The 23,955-nt window shown below is 36.8% G+C and overlaps 1 protein-coding gene across 8 annotated transcripts in view; it reads right to left on the reverse strand.

Moving 5' to 3' along the window:
• Positions 1–11,166: 11,166 nt before the first annotated feature.
• Positions 11,167–23,955, reverse strand: part of KHDRBS2 (KH RNA binding domain containing, signal transduction associated 2) — a 624,430-nt gene continuing 611,641 nt past the window's right edge. For 5 of the 8 annotated variants that reach the window (XR_007725264.1, XR_007725258.1, XR_007725257.1 and 2 more), the window contains one exon: positions 20,925–23,148. The gene's annotated coding sequence lies outside the window, so the exon portion shown is untranslated. Of the gene's footprint in view, positions 12,609–13,883; positions 13,993–18,000; positions 18,091–19,139; positions 19,211–20,924; positions 23,149–23,955 lie in introns of those variants that run through there. The other 3 variants (XR_007725259.1, XR_007725261.1, XR_007725262.1) reach the window with 3 other exon arrangements.

Here is a 23,955-nt window from a genome sequence, read left to right on the forward strand (position 1 = left end):
ATTAATCAACAAATAGAGACTCTACCATTTGTGGGGCACTATTTGAGTCCAATTCTGTACCAAGGACTGTGTCCTTGGGAAATGGCTGTCTTTTCATGATGATCTAGTTATCTAGAAGTTCCAGAATTCAGTGTACCACTATACATGGAACATTCTTTAGGCCCCTTGCATGACATGACCAATTTTTTAATTGATTTTAAAGGATGGTTTTTAAAGACATTTTAAACATATTTTAATTTTCACATTACATTTTCCTGTTAGACGATTACTAGTCTTTACTTATTTATGTATTTGTATATTTATTTTAACTTCTATTTTAAGTTCAGGGATACAAGTGTAGGTTTGTTACATAAGTATAATTGTGTCATGGGGGTTTGTTGCACAGATTATTTCATTCATCTCCCAGGTATTACACCTCGTACCCATTAGTTATTTTTCTTGTTCCTCTCCCTCTTCCCACCCTTCACCCTCTGATAGGCCCCAGTGTGCATTATTCCTTTCTGTGTGTACATGTGTTCTTATCATTTAGCTCCCACTTCTAAGTGAGAACATACAGTATCTGGTTTTCTGTTCCTGTGTTAGTTTGCTAAGTATAATGACCTCCAGCTCCATCCATGTCCCTGCAAAGGAAGTTAATTAGCCTTTCAGTTGGAACTGTTTTAGCGGGCATCTGCTGATATCTGTAGATCCTATCTTAATTGTTTTGCCATGTATTGCTCTTTCTCAAATGCCTTATTTATTTATATTTATCTGTTTCTTTGGTTATTTTCCTATTAGAATGTAAGCTCTATGAAGGCAGACTTTTTTACCTATTTTGAGTTATGGTATATTCCTCAGCAGCACATTGAACAAAACATCTTCCCCGTTATTGTGGAACTAGGCCATTTTAAAAAATAGTATTGAAGAGTAAGTGAGCTAAGTTTAGTGAAGTTGAATATTAAAAAAAGTTTAATTAAAAAGTTTTTTTTTCAATAGCTTTTGGGATACAAGTGGTTTTTGTTATATGGATGAATTATATAGTGGTGAATTCTGAGATTTTAGTACACCCATCACCCTAGTAGTGTACATTGTACCTAATATGTAGTTTTTTTTTGTCCCTAGCTCCCTCCCCACCCTCCCCCTTCTGAGTCTCTAAAGTCCACTGTATCACTCTGTATGCCTCCGTGTACTCATAGCTTAGCTCCCACTTATATGTGAGAATATATAGCTTTTGGTTTTCCATTCCTATGTTATTTCACTTAGAATAATGGCCTCTAGCTCCATCCAAGTTACTGGAAAACACATTGTTTTTGTTTTTGTTTGTTTGTTTGTTTTTTGAGATGGAGTTTCATTCTTGTTGCCCAGGCTGGAGTGCAATGGCACAATCTCAGTTCACAGCAACCTCTGCCTCCTGGGTTCAAGTGATCCTCTTGCCTCAGCTTCCCAAGTGGCTGGGATTACAGGCATGTGCCACCACTCCTGGTTAATTTTGTATTTTTAGTAGAGACGGGGTTTCTCCATGTTGATCAGGCTGGTCTCGAACTCCTGACCTCAGGTGATCCACCTGCCTCGGCCTCCCAAAGTGCTGGGATTACAGGCATGAGTCACGGCGCCCAGCCTATTTTTTTTTAATGGCTGAGTAGTATTCCATGATGTGTATATATCACTCTTTATCCACTCAGTCAGTGGGTACTTACATTGTTCCCACATCTTTGCAATTGTGAATTGTGCTTCTATAAACATATATATGCAAGTATCTTTTCCTTTTCTTTCTTTCTTTTTTTTTTTTTTTTTTTTTTTGAGGCGGAGTCTCACTGTGTCACCCAGGCTGGAGTGCAGTGGCGCCATCTAGGCTCACTGCAACCTCCGCCTCCCGGGTTTACGCCATTCTCCTGCCTCAGCCTCCCGAGTAGCTGGGTCTACAGGCACCCGCCACCACGCCCAGCTAATTTTTTGTATTTTTTAGTAGAGACGGGTTTCACTGTGTTAGCCAGGATGGTCCGATCTCCTGACCTTGTGATCCGCCCACCTTGGCCTCCCAGAGTGCTGGGATTACAGGCGTGAGCCACCGTGCCCGGCCTCCAGTATCTTTTTCATATGAGAAAATGTCCAAATTGTAATCAAAGTCTGTTATTATGCATTAAGACCTCCAGTCTCTAATCTTATGTTTCGATTACTAATATAAGGGTTGTTATGAGGATAAAAATATAGTTATTTAGAAAAATGCTTACCACATAATAATTTTTCCATTGCTGTTGGCTATTTCCCCTCAAAACTCCATGTGTAGTTTTTATTTGCCTAAATCATTTTTAATTAAAAATTATATTTTAAGAATATGCAATGTAAAATGAATCAAAAAATAAAAGTATAAGCATTCAGAAACTTAATTCCACTTTCTTAATTCCTTTTCACTGACTTTGGTAATCATTTAAAAAAAATTCTTATTTAATCTACCAGTGACCCTTTAAGCAAATAGACTCAAGGAGCCTATTTTATTATTATTATTATTTATTATTTTAATTGAGATTTTACTTATTTATATATTATGCACTTAAAACAGTATCTATCCTTTCCAAAGTGCCTTTGTTGAGCCAGAGGGTATTCAGTTAGTAATTACAGCGTGTTATTGGAGAGTCAACATGGCTTCTGGATCCAGACTAACTTGAATTAAAGTTCTATTTCTGCAGCTTATAAGATGTATTGTTCTGTGAAGTTACTCAGTGTTGCTAAGTTAAATTTCACCATTGCAAAAGGGAAACAATAACATTTATAGAGATTAAGTGAAATATGGTAGCCATGGAGTTGTGACCCTTAGATCTTTCTTCAGGAAAAACTGCTGCAAGGAGAGCAGTTGGGAAGAGCCTCCACCTGCTGCTCCTTCCCACTCAGCATTCACCTAGAGGCTACTATTTCTCTAGACTACTCCCAGCTGATAGCTAAAATCAGAAGGAACTTAGAGCTGGGCTACTCCTGCCCAATGCAGGAGTTTGCTGATTGGCAGTCTTTGCTTTGGGCTCTCCATAGTGAAAGCTAAAATTATTATTTAAAGCTCCTTCTACCCATTCTTCTTCTTCTTTTTATTTTTTATTTTTTTTTGAAACGGTGTCTCGCTCTGTCGCCCAGGCTGGAGTGCAGTGGCAGGATCTCGGCTCACTGCAAGCTCCGCCTCCTGGGTTGACGCCATTCTCCTGCCTCAGCCTCCCTAGTAGCTGGGACTACAGGCGCCTGCCACCACACCCGGCTATTTTTTTTGTATTTTTAGTAGAGACGGGGTTTCACCGTGTTAGCCAGGATGGTCTCCATCTCCTGACCTTGTAATCCGCCCGCCTTGGCCTCCCAAAGTGCTGGGATTACAGGTGTGAGCCACCGTGCCCCGCTGCCATTCTTCCTTCCTTGCCTCACTCCATTCATATGTTAGATCTGCATTACAATCTGAAGTCTCCTTCCCTATTCTTACCCCTCTCTTTTATCCCTAATATGTATCTCCAATAATTCTCTTGCACATCTGCCTCTCCCTTGGAATCTGCTTCTCAAAGGACTCAAAGTGACCCAGTTAATATAGAAGCAGTTCCAGAAAGGATGCAATATGATGGGGCTGGGGACTACATTGCTTACTGTCCAGCTGGCATGAAGGACAACGGCCTGAGTAGAATGTGGTGCATAGATAATCCCTGGCACAAGATGGAGGCCTAATTGTTGAAAAGGCATCCACTGATAACCTAGAAAACCATCCCGGTGGAGGGGAATCCCCTTGCCAGTACAATAATCCAGTCATTTGAAATATATAGGGAAGAACAATGCCTACACGGATGATGGAGTCTTACATTTATTACTAAGTTATATTGACTCCTGTAAAGGGAAAATTAGAAATGAAAACTAATTGTGGGTAGCAAGTAGTTAATAGATAGACGTGAAACCAGAGGACTTTTTGGTAGCTTAGAAAGAGCCCCTTATCTCATTCAGTGAAAGAGCTGACACAGCTGAGTAGCAGGCTGAAGATCCCACAGTTAATAGCTCTCAATTAAGAGCTCCGGAGACATTTAAATACACAGCCAAACGAGGTCTGTTCCAATAAGGGAAAATCTGGCCCACTGAAACACTGGATGAGACATCTGGGTGGATGCTCTGAAATATTTTTATACTTGTGGTGAACACAGTCTAAAGTAACCCCCAATGATCCATGTTCTTGTATAATTCCTTCTGTTTTAGTGTGGGTAGGACCTCTGACTTGCTTGCAGAACATGGCAAAAGTGGTAAGATGTCGCTCCTGTGGCTATGTTTCATTTATGTAAGACTCCCATTTTAACAGATTGGAAGAGAGTTTCTCTTGCTAACCTTGAAGATGCAAATAGCCGTCAATGAACTGACTACAGAGGGGATCCCATGAGAAGGAATTTAGGTATTCTTTATCACCTGAAAAAAGCTTCACCATAGAGCTAGTAAGAAGCTTAGACCTCAGTTATACAGCCAGAAGAATATAATTCATCACCGCCTGAATGGGCTTGGAAGTAGATGTTTTTCCCCAGCAACATTTCGATTGTAGCCTTGTGAGAACTTGGGCAGAGGATCTAGCTAAGATCTACACTTTTGACCTACAGGAACTTTAAGATAATAAACGTGCATTAAGTCGCTAAGCTTGTTGTAATTTATTACACAGAAATAAAAACTAATGTAGCTTGGTAAACTTCTTTAAACCTTAACTGCTTGCAAAGGTGTTCACATCTGTTAGGGGCTTCCCCTATCTTTGAGGACACTATGAAGTTCTCTCCTCTGTAAGGCAACAGACACCCCTTCAGGAGTTGCCTAACCTCCCCTTTTTGGCTGTTGGGTCAATAGCGTTAAATCTCAGTGTAACCTGGCTAGAAACATGCTGAACCTGACAATGGAGGAAAGAGATTATATCCGAAAGAACTGCAAAAATTTGTTAACATGTACCAGATGAATTCAAGAGAGTGCCGATAAGATTGGAGTTTGAGATTGCTTGATCAAGGAAGCCAGAATGTAAGTCTGAATATGCAAAGCTGTCTTCATCGACTGGGGTGTCTTTTATTGGAACAAAAGATTTAACACTACAGCAAAGACTATAGGGGATAATGCAAACACAGTGTTAGAGGGGCAATTAGAAGCCTGGAGAAAGTGAGGGTCCATTCTAAACAAAGTGGAAATGCCTGAGTTTCCCCAGCAGGAAGTGAGCATGCTTGAATGGCTGTATTATGTAAGACCTGAAAACCAAACAGGATTATATTGTATGGAGGAGCCCAGAATACACACCATTAATTAAGGTCAAGAATGAGAATATGATAGGGGCATCTGCATCACCAAGAACGTCAGTGGTAGCTCTCCTCTGCAAGCCAGGGCTGATGGTCAGATAAGTGTTCACAGAACTGACTTTGTTAATAGCAAAGGGAATAATGGGACCTAAAGAAGTAGAGTGAGTTTGGAGGTGTTTGATTGCCTGAAGCTGGGGGATTACAGTTACTATAATGACTGGCAGGATTGGAAGGGCAGCCATGAGGACTTGACTTGCAAGAAATTATGGGGGGATGCTTTGGCATCTCTAGGATAAAATTAGATGGACAGTCAATGAGGGAACTGTTTTACATCTACAAACAGAAGAAGGCAAAAATGAAGGAACATGAGTCTAAAGGCAGCAGCTCTTATTAAAAGTCATGATCCCTTGCTCAATTCCTGGATTCGAACAAATTTTCTGGTATAATGCCCATTGAATAAAAGATATGGGTTCCAGGAGGAAGGATGCTGTAACAATGCAGCAAGAATAGACTCTAAAGGTTCCTCTAGTTCTGTGGCAAATCCTATAGTGTTGGAAATGTCAGTGGTGGGTAAGTATGCAGTGTGGTGTTTATAAGCCCTAGTGGGAACATTATAACACAAGTCTCTAGAGTTCTGGAGCCACCTGTGGCAGAAGAATATGTGCCTTCTGAGAAACATCTCCTGCTGTGTTGCTGAGCCCTCATAGAGACATACTGTTGCCCATGGAGTAACAGGTGACCTTCCACTCAGTATTACTCATTATAAACTGGATTCTGTTGGACCTAGAAATCATAAAGTTGAATGGGTCCATTAGCATTCCATTTATTTTAAGATGGAAATAATACATCATGGATTGAGCCTGAGCAGAACCAGAGGGCAGGAGTATGAAACATAAGCAGGTAGCCCTTTTAGGGTTCATGTTACCCACTACAATTGCTTCATTGCCTGTGCTCCAGCTTGCACATATGGCCTGATAGAGGTTGTCCCCTATGACCAGCTGAAGAAGGGAAAATAGCCTGTCTAGCTTATGAATAGGTCAGTATGATATGTGGGGGTGAACTGAAAATTGGTAGTGGTTGTATTACAGTCACATTCAGGGATGGCTTTAAAACACAGTGGAGAGAAAAACTTTTCCTAATGGGTGGAGCTGCAAGTTAGGCACCTGGTTATCTACTCTGTGGGAAAGGAAGAGTGTCATGAGGTGAAAACATATACAAATTCTTGGCCAGAAGCCAATGACCTAACACTGGAAAAGAAAAAGATTAGAACACTAAAGACAAGGAGGTCTGGGGAAGAAGTATGCAGAAAGACATATGAGAGAGGATACAAAGTTTGAAGAATTTTGTATCATCTGTCAATGCCAAGAAGTTGCCTATTACAGCAGAAGTCCTGAATAACCAAGAAGACAAAATGATTTGGCCAATGACTTCAGAAAGCCTTTTTCATAGAGATGGCATGATGGGCAGATGAACAGCCTAGCCACAGTGGCCGAGATGGGGGCCATACATTGGCCCTATGACCACTTAACTGAGGCTGATCCAGCTATTGGCACCTCTGAATGTTCAACCTTCCAACAACAAACACCAAGTGGACACCTGTTGACAATTCAGTTACGTTGGAATTGTTCCCTTTTAGAAGAACCAGGAGATCACACTCACAGGGATAGAAATACTCTTATTATGAGTAGGGGTAATACTTATGGCTTTGAGTTTTCTTCCCACAGACCTTAAGTCAGCACCATTTGCCTAATAAAAGGTTGATCCACAGACATGGAATCTGTAACATAACATCCAACAAGAGGAACTACTTCATTACAAATACGGTACAAAATTGGGCTACTGATTGAATCACATACCACAACACCCAGAGGCAGCTGGTGTCCCATAATGCTGGAAGGCACTTCTATGGCACAGCTGGAGTGCCACCTTGATGGCAATGCTGGGCAAGGGTGAGTTGGTATACGTTAGGACACAATATATGCACTAAGTCAGAGGTAAATAAATAGGAAGGCTGTATGGGCCCAAGAACCAAGGGCTAGAGAAAAAATGGCACCCTAACCATCCGCCATTACTCCTAATGAACCATTTGGAGGTCCTAGTCTGCAACAGGGGCAAACTCTTGCCACGGGAAACAGCAGAGATCCTGTTAAACTACAATATAGAGCTGCTCCTGGGCGTTTTAAACTTTGTATCCAGAAGACAGCAGGAGAGAAGAGAAGTCATCATCCCGGCAGAAGAAATTGAACCTGATCTCCCAAATGAGGTAAGTGTGCTTTTACCGTAAGGGGATAGAGGTATGCGTGTGGAATCCAGGTGATCTACTTTGAAGCCTTGTGGGATTCTCTTGTTCAATTTTAATGATTAATTGACATGTGCAGCAATCCTAGTTTGAGAAAGTATGATTACCTCGGGCTGACCTGTCAGGAATGAGTATCAGGGTCACGTCACCAGGTAAACTAACAGGACCTCTGGGACTAACTACAGAGATGGGGTTGTAATTTGTCCTCCAAACCTTCCTCTTTCAGAATTTTTCTCAGGGAGAGTGACCCACAGGAATGAGGGAATACTTCCTGAAAACGTGTGCAGAGACTCTGAGACATTCGAGATGGACTGTGGTGGTCATGGAAGTGTACCACGCAGATATCCCCTGCAAGATAATCTGCTGCAAGAATAGTTGGCAAATAGCCTCTAGTTGCTACATTTTTGGATGCATCACAGTGTTCATGTAAAGTTCATGCTCCTCCTGGGCTGTCCCTAGCCCAGGAACAGCCTGGGGACAGCAGAGCGACTAGGGCCAGGCAATTCCTGCCTGACACAGCGCTCAGCTGAGAGCCCATCTTTGCTTTTGGATTGTATTGTTCACCCTACCCAAGCTCTCTTTTTTTTCTTCTCTCCTTTCACAGATGTCAGACTTGCATCAGAAACTGGAGGTTTTTCCTGTTTCTGCTCCTCTTTTTTATTCTCTGCAGGTATTTCTCCCAGTAAATCACTTACACATCTAATTCTGTCTTGGAATATGCTTCTCACAGGATTCAGACTGACACATCAGTTAATGCCTATGAAAGTTCTCCTTGTGATTAAAACTAAGCACTCTAATATGTTGTAGAAATGGTTTATTTCTTAAACAGCTTTCTAGTAACTCTTAACCATGGAACTGTGAATAATTTGCATGCATATACATTTTCATTATGTGAACACATGGATATAATATTGCATTTATTAATTTGAAATAACAGAAATGTTCATCTATATTTGTCAGATGTCCATAATCTATTATAGAAATATAGAGAAGCAAAATTCCAATATATTATATTACATATTATAAATTATAATTTGTCATACAACATATTCCTTTTCTATTTATAGATATACTTTAAAGGAAGTCATATTCCTTCTGGAATCCACCTCTGATCATTCAAAGGTTAAACAAAAAATAGCCTAAATAGAAATATATATTTTATATCGTTTTTAATTTTGCCACTGTTGCAGAGCAAGATAAAAAATCGTATTTTTAATTTGGATAAAATCCTCTTCAGAGGTAGGTACATGTGGGTATTGTTGCAGGTGTACAGAGGGTAGGCTGGTAGGTCTTCTATTGTTTGTTAGTTGAAAACTGCAGTATTCTGTGACATTGAATTAAAATGAGAACACGTCAAATAGGGTAAATTACAGCTAAGTTTCCACTAGTCCCCAATGCAGAAAATACAGGGCGCATTAATAACTTTTGACCTCATTACTTTTGTATTTGTCTAACAAGAATGAAGTATTTAAGTCACTGCTATGGTAACTTTGGATTTACATATTTTTTTAAGATCACACTTTTTTTAGAGATTGTTTTATCTGCTCATAAAAGATATATATTCTAGACATTCGGTTAAGAAAAGAGGTGCAAAAAGAATTATTTCTATTCGGGATGAAGTTTGTATCAGGCTAAAAGTTGCTTTATTTAGAAAAAATATGGTGTCCATGTTTGGGTGGCTTTTCCTATGCATACTGTCTTGTCGAGGATTCTTCTCTCAACTGCAGCCCTTGCTGAGTAGCTATGAACAATGAATTATATATAATGTAATATATATACTTTTTTACTTTTACTTTGTGGCTGAAGCCACATCTCTAGTCTTCATTTTTCTCTCTTCAGTTTGTTTTTGGAGTTTCACCTGCCTGCTGGAGTTTCCACCTGAAAGAGCTAATGTTACCTCAAATTCATTCTGTTGTGTAATAAAGAATTTGGCTGGTTTTTGTCTCTGGTCTTTGGGTGGAAGCCTCCAAATCCTTGGATTTCCCATGTGATAGGAGTGTTTGTTATTTATGTTTTATCAGCATAAACACCTGAGTTTATGCTGATGAGATGACTTATGGAGAGCCTCTAGAGAGTTTATGCTGATTAGATGAGTAAAGATGGGTGGTGGCCATGCCAGAAAGTCCTATCATGTGATTACAGGGTTGGGGCTTTGAGCCTTGTGATCTTGGCCTGACTTCTGGCTTAGAAGAAGAAGGAGGTTGAATTTTGAGTTCAACTTTATGGCCAATGAATCAATCGGTCATGCCTACATAATGAAGCTCCAACAACAACTCGATACAATGAAGCTCAGTTCACTTTTCTGGTTGTTGATACACATGGATGTGCCAAGTGGGTGATGCATTCTGGGGACATGGGTGATTCAAGTTTGGAAGCCTCTCAGATCTTGCCCTATGCATTTCTTTATTTGGTTGGTCCTGATTTTCATCCTTTCTAACAAAACTGTAATTCTGAATTTTCTGAAGTGTTGATATAATTTATTGAACTCTGTAAATTGTTCTAGTGAATTTTCAAACCTGAGGGGGTAGTGAGAACCTCAAAAAATATAGCCAGTTGGTCCCAAGTATGGGTGGCCTGGGAACTCCAGACCTGTGACTGGAGTCTCAAGTGAGGGCAGTCTTGTGGGGTCTGTGCCCTTAACCTGTGTAATTTGACCTAACTTGGTTTGTTAGTATCTGAACTGCATTGCATATTCTTTAAATCCTGAAGCATAATCCTTTCCCAGAGCCAACAAGCTTACATGCTGAACTTTGTTTCTGTTCCCACATTATCAGCCATTCAGTCTAATCCCTTCCCATAAACTTCTTACATGCTTTTCCAATGCTACATGTGTAACCTTTGTTTTTTGTTTTTTTTTTTTTACCTGGGCTGTCTCAATACTACTTAAACTGGCTCATCTTCACTGTAATCTATTCTGTATTTCCCAGTGAAGTTCATCTTCCTCACACTCTTCAAACTCAAATATCTTTTTTCAGAGATGTCTAGCTAGTACCCACTGCAACATCTCTCAAGTAGCAGGCACACATGTATATGTTAAATAAATATCTCCCTATTGTCCAAACTCCACAGCTGCAGGGGAGCCTGCAATTGTCTCCTAGGTACCCCTTCAACCTCATCTTCTCTTACTTATGTAAATGAATCCTGTATTCCAAACCAATTACTTTACTCGTCACTTTGCTTACTCTCAAACACTATGGATCCATCCCCTCTCCACTGACCAACCAGTGCCTGTCGAAAAGGCTCTTGTCTCCCTTTGTACTAAGTTCCATCCCTGCTGTGTGTCTTTTTAGATTTCTCCATTCCTTAGGGATAGCTCTCACTTCTGAATTTCTGTAGTACTTATTGTATGCATACTTCTATACTGTATGTGTTGTGTTGTATGTGGTTCTCAATTGGCTACTAGTCTAAACCACACAGGATTTGGGTTATTTTCTATTATTGCAGGTTATTTTGTAAAACTACACCATGGACTTACGAAAACAGGCAAATATAACTTCTTGTGATCTCAAGGACATATGTAATAGACGTGAAAGTTTTTCAGTTTTGCTATAGAGTTTCTCTTGTCTAATTTGTACAATCAGTCAAGTCTGAACTGTTAAAAACAATGAAAGTGAGAAAAATATTTTAGCTACTAATTCTTAATATATTCTAATCAACTCAATAATTTAAATGTCCTTGAAATTGTAGAGATAGCATTGTCCATATTGTCCTGCTGATAGCCACAATTACAGAGAAATTCATTTGCTGTTCTTCATTAGGGCATGTGTGATTTTTCACTTACTTGCTGTAATCTAAACTTTTCTCACTTGAATGCCCAGATAACAAAGGCTCACTTCTCCCACTGTAGAACCAAACAAAACTGCGCCTTTAAGTATAATAAGGTGACCCTTTCTCTTTCTCAACAGAGAAGGAATCATGTCCCAAACATCATTTAAGCAACACAACATATTCAGGCAGCTTTGCATCTATAATTTGGCATATATTCTTACACGACCATATGCCCATATATAATTGAAGACTAAATATTAGCATTCAATTTTTTTCATTTTGTAGTAAAGAGAAAAAAAATAAGACTTCAGTGTCACTAGTCAGAAAAGATACGCAATTCAGCATTCACTTAATAGAAAGAGACATACCTTGTGTAGAAATGGCCCCAGTTTGAGAAAACACAACTTTTTAAAGAAAGATAAAGCCCTAGAAGTGACTGCAGGGAATTTACTAAGCTTTTTGGGCAAATGGGTTCTGCAGCATTAGGGCAGCACTGTTTTAGAGTTGTATATGTTCTGAACCTGAATGATCAATCATACTACTGAAAAACTATAATGTTATGAAGCTGAATTTTAAAGTGTAGAATACTTAATCTGTGAATAGAGATGAATGTGCTTGAAAATAAAGATGAAGTGAATAGTGAAAATTTACTTCTCTGCAAAGCTTTCTCTGATAAATTTCAAATTTCTTTGTAAGAGTCCACATTATTTTTACTTACTGTCAATGAAAATATATTTTACAGATCTTGCTTTGTCAAATATAATCTTGTAGTTGTTCTATATTCCTACACCTGAGTTAATGATTTCTCTCAAATAGTACTGTCAACCATTTACAGGTTTGTGGGTCAATACACATTTTAAAATGTCCAGTAGGAAATTTTTAAATTAATTTCTATCAATTCAAAGGGATAGCAAAACTATGTGCTGATATAATAGTCTATAAAATGACATGGTGACTGAAAAATTCAATTACTTTTACTGTTATTCTTGCCTCTTGAGTTAGTTAAGCTTTATATTAAGCTAATGAGAAATGAGACTAGTAGAAAGAAATACAAAAAAGTACATATTTTAAACCCTTCTTTATTACCCAGTTTTACAGATGTGTGATAAGGTTTGGTAACTGAAGACTATCGTTGGATCAAAGTTGACTTTGGGAGTGAGCCCATGAAAATTTTTTGCAGGTAGAGCAAAAGTAAACGCGAATGGCTGCATTTTGGTGAAGGCCCCCAGCAGCAACCCCTGAAGGTTTTAATGTCTTCCATGGTGAACAGGATTGTATTTGGAGGAAAGTATCTGTAACCAAACGAGACACACATGGATTCAGAAAGGCTTCCTAGGAAACGTCTCACATGCAATCAAGCATTGTGTTATGGCAACAGTGAGTTGTATGCTTACAGAACAGAAATTCCCAAATGATGCCTGAAACAAGGAGGTGTAGAATAGCTACCAAAAAAGTGAGGTTTCTTAGGGGTCTTCGGACACTGAGCCAGAGAAGAGAGTGGCCTGGAAACAGTGCCAACAGTTTTGAGCAGGGAACGGATTTCATCACATTGCCAAGGGAGGGGAGCTTGGGCTCTAGATATGGGGACATAAACTGTCCCAAAGATGACATTTTGGAGTTTGGTGCATATTTTTAATTCTGAATTGAATAGGGAACTGTTATATCAGGATTCTGCATACACTGTCCATTTGTCTCTTTGTATTCTGTGGTTTTTTAGACTCTTCAGTGAGAGGCAGGATTGCTTTGGAAACAAATTGCTTTGTCTCAGCCTGGGATTCTCAAGTAACACCTCTGTCTTTCTTTGAAGAATATCTGATCTTTTCCAAGGAAGTTAAATTTGATCCAAATTTTGGAAGTGGGAAGGAACATAAAGAAAGATAAAAGGGAGAGGCAACCATTTACTTAGAAGAGACACATCACTAAGTTTTTGGCATCAGGACCAGCAACACAATACTTATTCAGGACATGCCATCATTTTAAACAATCAGTTTATGAGTACCTCTTACATGCTAATATAATGTTAGATATTGGAGCTATAAAGACAAATAGGTTCCTTCTGCCCTAAGGAAACTTATATCTTTATAGGGGACACAGTTGAGTAAGCCAAAAAAACAAACAAAAAAAAAAAAAAACCACACAATACAGTGTGTTACATTTTCTGGTAAGTTTGCTGGAGGTACTTTGGGAGGGGGAATATCTAACCCACTTCAGGAGCAAGGGGAAAGGGTTAGAAAATATTTTCAAAGAAGTAGTGGCTGAAGTAAGTCTATATATCAAATACGTCTTTGTGAGTGTTTGTCTAAAGGGCTATCTGTTGAATTGTGACAAGTAATTATAGCAGTGGTACTCAGAGATGAGTTAGTATTGTGTCTTGAATGTCCACCAGAGAATTCTGACTTGATAGAAATAGGAGGCCATTTAAATTTTTAAGCTGGGAGCAACAATAAGGCAGAAATTCTTCTAAAGCTTTCTGTCCGTAGATCAATCAGATGGAAAGGGGATTGGAGGTGGAGATGTAAGTTAGTTATTTTGTTAAACAACTTGACTGTGGGGCAATGGAAACCAACCTGAATCTAGGAGGGTGGTTATGGGGAAAACACAAATCGTCTGAATGTCAGTCTGGATTCTGAGTTTGTCTCCAGTGGCTTTTCCGTAGGAATGGTCATTTCATCCAAACTGGAGGAGAGAAGAAAACTATAAATCAATCAGCAAGAGCATCCAACTGATAACTGGTTCAAAGACTATCTGTGAAACTCTTTTGAGATGTAAATATAGATTTTGAAAGAGACATGAGAATAAACACAAACAGCAAAGAAGGTAAAAGTTGGTTCCTAGATGAAGGTACTGGTGTCCACTTACATGCCCTTTATCCTTTTGTTTAACATTGCTTCTGCTACTGTTTTTTCATCATTATGAAAATTTCTTAAAAGAAGATAGGAATGACTATGTGAAAGAATTGGCACCAAGTATTATGAATATGGCCAACAGAAACTTGTGGTCAAAATAAATTTTGATATACTTAAATGTTATTTGATACCAAATGATCTTTAGAAGAAAGTGATATGTGATACTTTAGAAGAAAGTCCTAGTATGAGAATTTAGCAAACTCAAAATAATTTATCATGATAAACATCAGTGCAGTAAAGGAGGAAGAAAACACTTAAGGAGCCTTTATACTTCATGCATTGTACTACGCATTTTACTAGAATAAAAATACTTGATGAATTAGAATGTGCACAGATCATATTTTATTATCTTGGTTGAGAAGTTTAGTAGAATACATTAGTTCATCCTAACAAATAAGATTACAGCATAAACAATTTTGAAAAATAATTTAGAAATCTAAAAGTAAAAGTTCATATGAAATTTAAAACTTTTAGGCCATTGATTGTGAATGGCATATGCTTGATTATACATATTTTCTACCTTTGTTTATATGTAATTCTGTTGTTGCCTATGCTTTAGGTCAATCCCTATGAAGATGGTTAATTTTCATCGCTCTGTTGGTTGAAGCTACTTCTTCTGGCAGGGTCACTGCACATTTTCTCAGGGGTGGTTCACCTCAAATTCATTGCTGCCACAGGAAAATTAACAAAGCAGATATCCTACTGATCTCAGGTCACAATAATAGTTTTCCCATACATGAAGGGCAGTGTGCAATTACACAAATATAAATGAAAATTAATATTCTCTTTGTTTAAACATTCTAATTTATCTCTCAGTTATCTTTTTTGAAGTATTCATGTTTTGAGGTTAAAAAAAGAACTGAGTAAAAGCCTACTTATAACAAAATAAATTACCCTTTGATATCCAGTGCAGCAACCTAGTATTTGAGAAGAACAGAACTCCACAAAGGCTTAATATATTCAGAATTTGACAAAGTGTGACCCATTTGCAGAAGCAGAAAATACACCACAGGTATTTTAGTGTTTCTTATTTTTCTTCCAAAAGCAGATAAATCATATTTACCAGCCAAAGAAAAGAACTATTTCCAAACTTACTTGTTTAGAGAAAAATAAGAGAAACAGGGGGGAAAAAAATACAATAATTTTGACTCGGAAAGATACTCTCAAAATACGAAATGTGGAGGGCTTTAAAAGATCTCATAAGAATGGCAAAATATGGGAAGTATTTGATGAACTTATTTTAAAAATAATCATTGCTATAGATGCCTACAGGCCCTTTACACGCTGTGAGGATATTGAATGATTTATAGATGCCACATGTTCACACTGCCATTTTTTATAGGTAATTTCTAAGATTTTTGTCAGAAGTTTAAAATATACTGGAAAAAGAATAAACAACATTAAAATACAAACTCTGCAATCTGGCTTAGGTATTCTCCTAAGTGCTCATATTTATAATAGCACTTTTTCGATTTTTCTGCATGTGCCATTTTAATTTTTTCTCTTTTAAGAGAACATCAACTCCTTCAACATAGGGGAACTCTGTCTTGCACATCCCCCTGTGCCCAGTGCCTTGTACTGCACTTAACACATGATGTATCCACACGTTTGCCAAATATAAGAATGAGTAAACAAGCACCGGAGCCCAAGGGCAATTCTTTATGAAAAAGAGTATATCTTAATAAATAGATTGAGATACCTTTATATTACTCAAGCATTGAAAATAGATCCATATGTTCACTGATTATGTTTCAGTCTTCCAGACGTCCTCTCAAAAAGGACTTACATCATACTCATTTATGTCATTTAAGTTTTATAAAGTACCAAAATAGCATGCCCTTGTAATTAACACTGTAATTAATATTTCCTTAAAAATTCTAAGTGGTGAACATTATGTTGATGAACTGGGACAATGACGGAGATGTCATTTCTTAACCACATTTTCGGAATTCACACTGAGCTATGCTTTAAGTCTAAGTCAGAGTTGGGACTAAAATTGTTTTTGTTTTTTACTTACTTCAATAAAAATTTAAAATGATATAGAAGGATTTAAAAAGGCTTTCAAAACTGCATTTAAAAATACAGTTCCTTTATTTGTTGACAATCACTCCCAGTGGCCTGGTCAGACAGATCGGATGTGGCTAGAATGACTTGTGTCCACAATGCTGCAGATCAAATTAAAAAAAAAAAAAAAAAAGTTGGAAATGGCTTTTGGAACTCTTGGAAACCACTTCCAGTCTAAAGCCACAAGGGCAGAAATAATCAATAATGGTAGCCATTTGGTTTCATTCACTTCTTTTAATGAACATGCTCACAACTCACTTAAAGCATTCTAACTGGACTGGGATGGATTTCAATTCTCTGGTGACTGACAAAAATAGAGCCTTTGACAAAACCTGTGGGGTTGCATTGCTCTCCACTCTTTCCCTGTCCTAATAGACAGTGGTGGTGTTTAACTCCGAAAATTGCCATCTTGGTAGCGACTGACAAACAGTTGATCTGTAACTATTAGCTAAATTCTCCGTGATTTTTTATTCAATTTATTTTAGGAAAGCATCTATAAACTGTAGAGCAGTTTCAAATATGTAAAATCTGTAAATGCAGGCATAAAGGTCTCAAGAAAAAATGGGCTCACAGCTGATTTAATCAGTGTATTAATATTCAGTAGGATAATTTCCATTTCTGTAGTCTCTGCCCTAGTTCAAGTAAGCATTAATTTGTATCTAATAAAGTGTCATTAATACTGTGGATACTTAAAAATTGCTTTTGATAAATGAACAACATCTGGCTTATTGCAGCAGCCTCTTAACTTGTCTTACTTTATTTAAGTTCCTTCCAATTATTATCTATTTTATAGCTAACTGCCAAAAAAAGAATTCTTCTTGTAATTTTCCACCATAGGTAATTTCTTGCTTACGAAACTAGTTTTCTTTTTTTAACAAAATCAAAATTCCTGTGCTTGAGATGAAATTTTCTCCATCAATTTTCCTAGGTTTTCATTTCTTACTATCTAATCTCATTAATTCATTGCATCAGCATTTTTCAAAAAGTACATTTTAATTTTTTGATGACTACTAAATATAGTCATCATTTTAAAAATGCAGTTTAAGAATTTCTGAAATAAGTATACCAGCCCACTGGTAAACAAAGAATAGAAGGTCTCTATGATTTCAGAAAATGCCCTTTTCTCATATCCAAGTCATTTCTCATATCCAAGTCATTCTTGGGCAAGAATGGGAGAAGATGTGAAGATAAAAGGGAAGTGATGATTGGTCTGTCTCTTTGTCAGTTGCTTCTTTTTCTCCCTAATTTTAAAACCATAATGTCTGCACATGAGAGGATTTAGTGTTCAAAGGGATAATAAATCTTTTCAGAGGGAGTGGACAGTATAGTTACTGACCAAGTGTAAATTTACTTAAGTGCACATTTAGGGGCTTCTCAGGGGTTCTAGTATTATGGTTGCATATCACCCGAAATTGAATTTTGTCCTGCCCTAATGTTTCATGTAGCAAAGGGGGAAATGAAGATAAACTGAAATGAATGAATAAATCTAGGCTTTTTAATAATTATTTTTCTTCAACAAGATAATTCAACTTAAATCTCAAGGCCTGGAATAGAAAAAGTGTTCTTTACATACCTATGCTCCATGTTGAGGTTCTCATCACACAAACAAACTTTCAAAACTTGTCAAATAAAAATAATTATTAAAAAGCCTAGATTCATAGTTTCTAGGTCACTGGAGATTTATTATTGAAAATGACAACATCTTTTCATTTACCGTTCTAATTCATCAGTTACAACTTTCCACTTCATGGAGTCCCAGAGAATCTGAGTACATCTCTCAATCAGCTCTAGCATCAGGTATCAACTGTATTACAAGAAAACAATCTCAACAACAATTTCCAAGATCAAACATAGAAGAAAATTATAGAGTTAACTTTTTAACTTGTCTTCCTTTCTTATCCTATGCTGGGAAATATGTTTCCTACAATATTCCCCAGTTTCTTCCAAATTATGTTTTTAATGGATTCCTATACCTAAAATGAACTTTTTTTATGGTCAAATCATTCTGCTCAGAACTGCCATTATAACATTTTGAAAATGATTCTTTATTCATTTCATTTACATGTTCAAGTGACATCTCTGCAAAATGAGAAACATCCTCTTTACATTCAAGAACCTCCATAATTTGATTTCTATTTACTGTATCAGTTTTTATTTACTAATCACTTCTAAAACTCTGAATTCTATGACTCCTGAACATAATTTATACTTATTAATTTGTCTCCCCATCTAGAGTTTAACCACCTTCTCTGTTCCTGAAATGCTCTCCTCTTCTCAACCTACTCATACTAGTCCTCATACCTTTATGGACTTTCCTTGATTCCTCAAATGGAGGCTATTTTCATTAACAAAATGTATATAGGACTTTCCATCTAATCTTGTGGCTCAATACGGCATGCAATTTTGTATTCAGCTCCCAGGGGACATTTGGCAATGTCTGGAGGCATTTTTGGTTGTCACAACTGGGGAGATGCTATTGGCATCTAATGGATAGAGGTCAGAGATGCTGCTAAATACTCCACAATATATAGGATGGCTCTCCACCATTAAGAAGTATCTGATTCAAAATGTCAATAGTGTTGCTGTTGAAAAATCCTAACCTAATTCAATCTTACACCTCTATTTCAAACCTGCCTATAATTTTACTTCTATATGTATGTGTTAATCATCTGTACTAGAATACAAGTCTTTGAAATACTAGGACCACATCTCATGCACAATTTTATTTCTTCAAAAGGCCTAGCACAAAGGCTGGTATATGTGTGGACACTCAAAAATGTTTAAAAAACCTATGTGACATAGAATATCTAGATCACCATTTATTGAATAAACATACAAGAAGAAAACACTTACCAATAAAGCTCCATTATGTTCAACATACACTTTCTTTGATGACTTTGATAATTCAGTTGTCATTTGAGGATCTTTAAATAGTAAAAATCAATTAGCATTATTCTAGTAAAGAGAGAACTTATAGTTGAACATATATATTTATAGCTAATAAGCAGAAAAACAGATTATTTTATAAACTTCACTGTATTTTTAAAACAGATGAAAAGTTTCGAGTTTGAGGTTTGCAGAGCTAATATATCTATCTTTAATGGAGTTATCTTCTGCCTCTCCTATGTTAAATGTGTTGAGCAGTTGTTGTTGTCTTAATGTGCTACAAACAACTAATCCTTGCTTTATGAAGGTCTCTCAGCTGCTGTACAGTAGGTGCTGGTTAAATCAGCTCCAATTTGTTTGCATTCCTCTAAGTGGAGCATCTAGCTGTTAGGCAAAATAAAACATTAAATTATCTTGCCAATTTGCTATAAATATTTGAAAATGATTGCTATTGGAATACATAAACAGTTTTTTAAGTTCCCTTATGAAATGAGCTGATGCATTTTGGTTACTAATTAAATATCTATGTTTATAGAATGTCCTACAGTCTCCCATATATGGAAAAATGAATATAGCTTAGTGGCTGCCTGTTCTAGAGGACAATGTTCAAGCTATTTAGCTTGCCATTCAATATCTTCCCAAAGCTGTCCCCTACTTATCTTTTAGGCATATCTCTTTCATAAATATTCTGCTTCTGCTGAATTATTTTACTTATAATTTCTTGAATACATTTCTCACTTTCCACACCTCTAATATTTATGTCTTTTTCCCTCTTAAAATCTATAGAATGAACATTTTTCTATCACAGATTGAACTTTCTCTTTTTACCCTTCTCCCAATCCAAATTCCTCTTGAATTGCTGATCACTGTAACTCATCCATCTCACATGCTAACTCTTCCAAAATGGCCGCCCCTCATCTTTCAAACCATACTTCTGCTTTTGAAATGATAGTCCCTGTACTACTTAATTAAGCTATGCTGCCATGTTGTTGTCATTATATTTATGCATTTTTATTTTTCATTTTCCTCAGATGGTAAAGTCTTGGGGGTAGGGACCGTGATTTACAGACATCTTTGAATCACACTCAGCACCTAGTAGTACACTGTCCTGTACATAGTAATTGTTCATTATACAGTAGTTAAATAAATGTTGAATGAGTTATGATTTTGCATTAGAACTAGAAAATGGTGTGACAACCTGGTTATAAAACATAAAACAAAGTGTTTTTCTGATAGATATAATAACCAAATAATCAAACCATAATATATACAAATATAGTAACCAAAAGTGATGTGTGGACCTTGTTTGGATTTTGATTTGAACAAACTAACTGTAAATGGGTATTTGTGGCACAACTGGTGAAATGCATAACAGATGATACTAAGAATCTATGGTATGAGAAAGGCATGCTCATTATGTCAAAATAGTTATCAGTTAGAGATGCACACTGAATAACTTTCAAATAACAAGTTTGATATTTGCTTTAAAATATTAGATAAAATGTATGAGAAATAATTAAAAAAAACTTGGCAGCATTTGTCAAAATATCGATAATTATTGAAGCAGAGTAAAGAGTACATGGTATACATTATACTATACCTCTGTAGTTTAATGTAGGTCTAAATATTTCCATAAAAAGTTTAAATATACATAAAGGAAAATGCCATAGAATAATCTTTCAGTCATTCATATAGTAGGAAAGTAATTATTAAGTTATTTAAGACACTGACTATAAGAGATTCTATGATTTGAATACATTTTCATTTTACAGTGTGTAACCCAACACCTAAGACCAATTCAAATACAAAAACATTCCACTGGTTGCTTAATGTCCTACTCCCTTGTATACCACCCAAGGCTATTGAATGCTTAGTGAGTCTGGCTTTTCACTGTTCTCTAAGGACCCATCACTGTTACTCATAACTGTCTGGCTTAAGAAGGTTGGAGTCAACACAATAGATAGTTACTGACTGAAAAGGATTTACTCTTTTATCCTGAGAATGACCAACAGCCCTGTAAAAGGCAGAACACTTCTTTATCTTTGTTAGCTGAACTGGATCCATTCATCTTCAACATCACAGAAGAAAAATGATGTGATGAAAACCTTTCTTGAATAGACATACCAGGGATCAGGTAAGAAATTTTGGACATGGCCAAGTAGCAAACAATAAAGAAAGATGGCATTCAAAGGCAGAAAACATATGAATTGGTGATTTGAACTTCAGACTTACAGTCTTTCAGTTTTGTCGCCACTTTCTTAGACAAACTCCTCTTTATTACTCCTTCCATTGATCTGAAGCCTCTAACCTTGGTTATCTGTTAGCATGCTCAAAACCACCCCCACAAAAGCATAAAACCTAAGTCATATTCTTGTGCATGCTATGGGAACACAACCTCCAAAGAAGTGCTCTGCCTTCTCAGTTTTCAATCACCATTAAGCTCTTCCCTCCATTGTCAGAGATGCACCTCCACTTTCCTATGGATTACTTAAATAACTTCTGTATTGGTCTCTTGTTTCCAATATTTTCTCTCTGCAACACACATAATGGAATGCTTTTAGGTTAGACTTCCTAAAATACAGCACTTAGCATGCCACTCTCATATTCAAAAGCTTCCACTGGCTCACCATTGCCTGTTAAATAAAGCACATTCCCGTTCACTCAGTATTTCAGACCTCACAAATCTGTCTAAAGTCTACACTCTAATCTTGACTTTCTTTAAGCAACTTGAAACTGTAAACCAACTGAACTAGTTGCAGGTCCCTGAAAATACTCTGTACTTTGGGGTCTCCATTCTTTCCTCCTGTTAGTTAAAGCATCTCTTTTTAAACATTTCCACTCAAGGTACCCTCCGATTCTTCATTTCATCATCCCTTAGCATGTAACCTTGTCAGAATTAGCCTCTTACTCTGTAAGAATCTATAGCTCTTCATGTGTATCTTTCTTAGATATTTCTCTCACTAGTATTATAATATGTTATGAGCTTCATTTCTCTGGTCAACCATAAGCGCTTTGAAAACACAACTGCTTTATTTCATCTTTGTATCTCTAGTCTCTGGCACAGTGGTCTGTACTTACAATATGTTTAATAGACATTGGTTAAAGGGCTGATAGAAAGAATATTAAAAGTTCTATGCAAAGATAGAGATAGAGGTCAAGCAGTGCTTTCACAAATTGAAACATCATGATATTTAAATTCTAGTTATGAAATATATTATTGTCATTCAATTAGGGCAGTGCTGGAAATTGGATTAAGTACATTCTTTGTTTTTTCACCTTTAGTCCTCTCAATTCTATAATTTTAGAGATGAGGGAACTGAGATTTGGAGAGATGAGGTAGCTTGTTTGTATGCGGTCTGAGATTCCCTTTCTAATTATACTATTAACATGTCTATGGAGCTCCAGAGTTTTGATGACATACCACGAGGGACACCTCAAACTAAAACAGACAATAATCTCACTTCCCATTCCCTACTTCTGTAACAGAAAAATTTGTTTTCTTTGTTTTGTATAGTGAAATTTTATTTTTTATTTTTACCTTGAATACCTGGAAGATAGGACATTCACTTTTTTATTTGCCATTATATCCTCTATTACCTTTGTCTTATACCGGATAATTTTACATACTTAAATTATTTACTTGAATGTACTGAAATATATAACTCTTCACTTAATGTACTAAGAATGATTTTAAGGCCGGGCGCTATAGCTCACACCTACAATCCCAGCACTTTTGGAGTCCAAGGTGGGGGGATTGCTTGAGCCCAGGAGTTCAAGACAAGCCTGGGCAACAAGGTGAAACTCTGTCTCTATATTAAAAAAAAATAAAGTTAGCCTGGCATGGTGGAGTATGCCTGTGGTCCCAGCTACTGGGGAGGCTGAGGTGGGAGGATGTCTTGAGCCTGGGAGGCAGAGGTTGCAGTGAGCTGAGATCACACCAATGTACTCCAGCCTGGGTGACAGACTGAGACTCCACCTCAAAAAAAAGAAGAAGAAATTTTAAATAAAAATTTAGGTTACATTTACTTCCACAAAGCAGACACATCATGAGCCTATGCGCCTATTTAAATAATGCCATCGTGTTCCAACAAATATGTTCTAATCCACTTTTGGAACTGTTCTAAGAATCAATATATGTCTCATAAGAAAATACATTTTATTACTTTATAGTCTAAATTCCTACTTGTCCCAAATAGTTTTGGTTCTTTAAAGAAATGTTTTCCACCCTGAAAGGATAAAACCATTGTGAGAATACTTAAAATGTGATGTTAAAATCCAATGCCAAAAATGACATTTAAAAATTATTTTGGGAGATGCAAGGCTCACAAAGGCGGCCACTTAAAAGAGAGCTTGAGTGTGCAAATACTGATATGTGTGCATGTGTACATATATATATTATGGTATGTACATATATTTTGATATGTATGTTCTGATATGTATATACATATACTGATATGTATATACATATGTACACACTGTATATTTTTATTTCCCTAGTTATAGCTTATATCAGAAATATCAAGCAAATTCTGTATATAAAAAAATTCAAAAAGATTCAAAATGAAACATTTCTTCTGGGAATGAGAAAGAAAATTTTTTATGACAAAATTTAGCAACCTTTCATGTTAAAAACTCTCAATAAACTAGGTATTGAATGAACATACCTCAGAATAACAAGAGCCATCTATGATGAACCCATAACCAACATCATACAGAAGGGGCAAAAGCTGGAAGCATTCCCTTTGAAAACAGGCATAAGACAAGGATACACTCTCTCACCACT

The sequence above is a fragment of the Macaca thibetana genome, chromosome 4 (assembly GCF_024542745.1).
Source record: "Macaca thibetana thibetana isolate TM-01 chromosome 4, ASM2454274v1, whole genome shotgun sequence".
Taxonomy (NCBI): domain Eukaryota; kingdom Metazoa; phylum Chordata; class Mammalia; order Primates; family Cercopithecidae; genus Macaca; species Macaca thibetana.